A 5,417-nucleotide genomic window follows, 5' to 3' on the forward strand; every position below is an offset into this window, starting at 1 on the left:
AAATGCTTTTCCTCCTCACAACAATCAAAATCTTGGAAAAGAACCTATCCAAACCAACAATAACAACACCAAAAACCGTCAGCCAAACCAATAGCATGGGAAGAACAATGACCACACTTCATCCTATATAGACTATGGTAGCCTTATAGGTTGTATATTCGAGAAAGAGCCTTCTATCAATGTTATCGATATCCAAGGACCAAACAATGAGTGTGCAGTCACCACTCGAAGAGCCTGATTTAACATCGCAAGCCCACCTGTTTCACCAGCACCATCAGCTCCATCAAAAATCCAGTACAATATCTTGGAACACCTTGGGAACATGCCAGCCCAAATCTCCATTTTAGACCTTCTTCGGACTAGTCCTGTGTACAAGAACATCCTTGACAGTGCTCTCATAGAATCTCGTGTCCCTTCTGATATCAATGCTACTAATTTTTGCAATCTTGTTGGACAACTTTCATCCTCATGTTCCCTATCGTTCAAACCCACTGACATACCCGTGGTCGAGCCAGATCACACCCTTCCACTTCGCATAGCCATCATGGTATCCAATTTTTTTGTGAAAAGAGTAATGATAGATAATGGATCAGCCTTGAATATTTGCACCCTAAAATTCATAAAACAAGCTAGGTATACTGAGGCAGATATCATCAGTGAGGTTATCACCATCAAAGCTTATGACAACTTGGAAAGAACCACAGAAGGAACTATTTTTCTGCCAATCAAGGTTGGACCAGTCATCCAAGAAACACTTTGCCATGTTATTGATCTAAACCTACCATTCAACATCCTCCTTGGTTGCCAATGGATTCATGCCATGAAAGTCGTTCCATCCACTTACCATTAGTGCGTCAAATTTCCACATCAAGGCACTGAGGTAACCATCCATGCTGATCCAGAACCCTTTGCTTACTGCAATGCGGTTGAAGCTTCATATACAAACTATTTCCCTAGAATTGGTATCGATGCATCCATCGCCAGGTCATCCCACACTTGTAATGACACAAAAACCATCCTCGCCTCTACCCTATCTACCATGAAGATCAATAACAAGGGTTGTGGAGAGTATAGTCTGTCGAATGCATTTGCTATCAGGGCACTCCCACTTGATCCACATGCCCATGGATGACCGACATATCACAAAGCTAAGGAGATTCCACCTCCTCGATACAAACAGTCTAGCCCAACAACCTTTGTATCTTCGAAAATGCCTCTTCATGAGGAGCTCACTCCAGATATCAACAATTGGTTACATAAGGATGCACCTCAAAGGAATCAGGCACACCTTGATCACTTCAGCCAGAAGTATCCCCAAGAACATAAGCTCATCACTGAAAAATGGAACTATCAAGGTGGTGGTCTAGGACCAAAAGAAAGAGGCATGCAGTGCCTCATCGACGCACACAAGTGGGAATCAAAGTCAGGTCTTGGCTTTGGCATACCCACAATTGAGGGCACCAATACAAATGGTCACGCTTTTTTGAACATTCACCGTGACCTTGTCAAAATTGAAGAAATTCCTAAGGAAGTTGAAAAGAGAGCCTACAATGATATCCTAGACCAAATCTCCCTCAGAGACTCTGTTCTCAAAGAACTATCCATCCACCTCATTGACCTACCACTCGCCCATCCACAACTCATAGATTGGGACCAACCAAGCGTCATACACATTGATGAGTTCACATCAGAGGAAGCGCTTTTGAGATTCATGGGAGCTGAAACACCTCACAAGAAAAGAAAGCCAGATTCTGCCTATATCTACAAGCTAGATCCCAAGGGGTATTTTGGAGAAAATCCCCAACCCAGTTTCGATACACCCAAAACTGGCAGTAAGGTGAATCTAAGACTAGCTAAGGTAGTGAAGAGAACCCCTTAGCAAGAACATCTAGAGCCACAAGTAGAACATTAGGATTTAGCATTACCTCCTCAAGATAATCGATCAGAGATATCTTCTATTCTAATTGAGGATACTAGGAAAGTCAACATCGGTTCTCCAAAGATCCCTAGGCTTGTTCACATTGCTGCATCCCTATCACAAGACCAACCTAATCTCCTCTTTGAGGTCTTAAGAGAGAACATTGGCCAATTTGCATGGTCCTATCAGGACATGCCAGGGCTTGAACCAAAGCTTGTAGTTCATCATCTTGCAGTCAATCCACAGATCAAGCCCGTCTGACAAAAGCTTAAAAAAATGCACCCCAAGGTGGCATTACTGGTCAAAGCTGAGTTAGAAAGAATGATAGCTGCTAAGGTTATCTGACCTATCAACTATTCAGAGTGGATCTCCAACATGGTCCCCGTCACTAAGCCTTCTGGTGACATTAGAATCTGCACTGATTTTAGAGATCTTAACAAAGCTTGTCCAAAAGATGATTTTCCCTTGCCCAACATAGATATGATTTTAGATCTTACAGCTGGACATGAAATTTTTTCCCTCATGGATGGATTTTCTAGGTATAATCAAATCAAGATTTCAGAAGAGGATCAGAATAAGATAGCATTCACTACCCCTTGGGGAACCTTTTGCTACAACATGATGCCTTTTGGCCTAAAGAATGCTGGGGCTACCTATCAAAGAGCTATGACAACCATTTTTCATGATCTCATCCATAGCATTTTGGAGGATTATGTGGATGATATCTTGGTCAAGTCTCATACCTTCATGGATCATCTTGCTGACCTAGAGAAAGTCTTTGATAGGTTAGCCAAATATCATCTCATGTTGAATCCCAAGAAATATGTCTTTGGGGTCACATCTGGCAAGCTTCTAGGCTTTATAGTTTCTAAACAAGGTATAGAGATCGACCCCAAGAAGGTCAAGGCTATCTTAGACATCCCTCCTCCCCAGACACTGGGATAGCTTCAGTCTCTTTAGGGAAAGCTTCAATCTATTCGGCGCTTCATCTCCCAGCTTGCAGATAAGTGTACAACATTTTCACATTTACTAAAGAAGGATGAGAACTTCAAGTGGGATCCTTTATGTCAGCGCAGCTTCGACCATCTCAAGAAGTATCTCATCAATCCCCTTATCTTGGTTCCACTAGTTCCTGGTCGACCCTAAATTTGTACATATCAGCAATACCTACTACTCTAGGGGCACTTCTAGCATAGCTTGATGACTACAACAGAGAAAGAGCCATCTACTACATTAGTAGAACCCTAGTTGGTTATGAACTCAATTACACTCCTATGGAAAAATCTTGTTTGGCAGTTTTTTTCTCAACTCAAAAGCTTCACCATTACATGCTAATTCATACCATCCAACTAGTCTCCAAGATTGACCCTCTCAAGTATATGCTCTCTAGAACAACACTTACAGGCCGTTTGGCCAAATGGGTTATGCTCCTTAGCGAATTTAACATCCAGTATGTGGATAGAAAGGCAATCAAAGGGCAAGCTATAGTAGATCACCTAGCTGATGCACCTCTAATAGATGCTTATCTGTTGATCATAGAATTTCCAGATGAGCATATCTGTCTAATTGAAGAACAACCCCCATGGAAACTTTATTTTGATAGATCATACACATCTCATGGATCAGGGGCAAGAATATTGTTGGTCACACCTCAAGGAGATTACATTCCAAAAGCCTTCAAGCTACAATTCCCTAGCACCAACAATATAACTGAATATGAGGCCCTCATAGAAGGATTAAAGATAGCTGCAGAATGGAACATTGCTGAGTTACAAATCTTTGGCGATTCTCAGATCATCATCAAGCAAGCCCTAAATGAATATCAAACCAAAGATGAAAAGCTATTACCCTACAAAGAGCTAGTTGATTAGCTAACCCAACATTTTACAAAGCTTTAGTTTACACAAGTGCCTCGAATATAGAACAAAGCAGCAGATGCTATGGCTACTATCGGCTCGCTCTTGGAAATTCCCCAAGTAGCTACACAGTATGAGTTTTTAGTCGAGCAGCTCCTCACACCTGCCTATGTGAATGAGGATTCAAACCATGTTTGTATCTTGGTTGGTCCCCAATCCCCTTGGTACCATGAGATTCATGCTTACCTTAACGATGGTATCATATCCCCTCACCTCACACGTACCCAACGCCAAAACCTCATCCAAAAATCCTCCCACTATGTTATCATAGCCAATATCCTATATCATCAGGGTTATCGCGATACTCTCTCTCGATGTTTAGACCAAAATGAGGCTGCGATGGTGTTAAAAGAAGTACACTCTGGACTTTGCAGTGCCCACATGAGTGGTATTGTCCTAGTGCGACAAATCCTTAGAGTAGGCTACTATTGGCCTACCATTGAAGAAGACTCCTGTGACTTTGTCAGAAAGTGTCTCCCATGTCAGCAGCATGCAAATCTTGTGCACGCTCCAGCACAGGATCTATAGCCTATTGCACCACCTTGGCCTTTCGCTTGTTGGGGCCTTGATATAGGTGGAACTATCACACCCCTCTCATCTGATGGACATAAATGTATAATAACAGCTACAGACTATTTCACTAAATGGGTGGAAGCAGTCCCCCTCGTCTCAGATACAGGAGTTCAGGTCTCCAAGTTCATCTTATACCACATTGTTTGCCGCTTCGGCATCCCATCCACCATCTTCCCCGACCACGGAGGCAACTTTGAAAATCTCAACATGGAAGAATTATGCACTTCCCTCCGCATCCATCACCGCTTTTCTAGCCCATATTTCCCACAAGGTAACGGCCAGGCAGAGGCAACTAACAAAACCCTCCTCAAAATCGTAAAAAAAGTTGTCAATGATTCTGGCCATGATTGGAACCTAAAAATAAATCCAACCCTATGGGCCTATCGAACTTCCTTCCATACATCCACAGGCACAACTCCATACTCCCTAGTCTATGGTTCCAAAGCGGTACTACCTATAGAGGTTGAACTTCCCTCCTTGCGCATATCTTTGCAAGGGAAAATATTAGATGAAGAATACAGAGTAGCTCGGTTCACCCAGCTAGATCTCTTAGACGAGAAGTGACAACAAGCCTATGATCATCTCATAGTCTATCAAACTTGTCCCAAAAGGAATTTCAACAAGAAGGTGCTTCCATGACACTTTCAGCCAGGTGACATGGTCCTCAAAGAAAACATGAAAGTCCAAGAAGATCGAGAAAAGAAAGGCAAGTTTGAACCTACATGGCTTGGTTCCCTTGGTGTTCCAACCAAATATCCAAAATCTAGTGGAGCTTGTAAATACCTCCTATACAGCTTGTAAAATCTTGTACCAAAGCTTGTATTATACCTTGTAAATCTTGTACCATACCTTGTATATCTGAATCTTGTCCAAAGTTTGTACCATAATCCAGCCTATAAATAATCTTGTATCCTAGCTTGTATACTATCACGTGCACACACAAAACCCCATTTTCACTTAAGCTTTTCGCAAACCATCTACCTATCCACCTATCACCTATTATAGACATC

This window comes from Cupressus sempervirens, chromosome 5, assembly GCF_028749045.1.
Source record: "Cupressus sempervirens isolate cs-2001-9-10 chromosome 5, ASM2874904v1, whole genome shotgun sequence".
NCBI classification, from domain to species: Eukaryota; Viridiplantae; Streptophyta; class Pinopsida; order Cupressales; family Cupressaceae; genus Cupressus; species Cupressus sempervirens.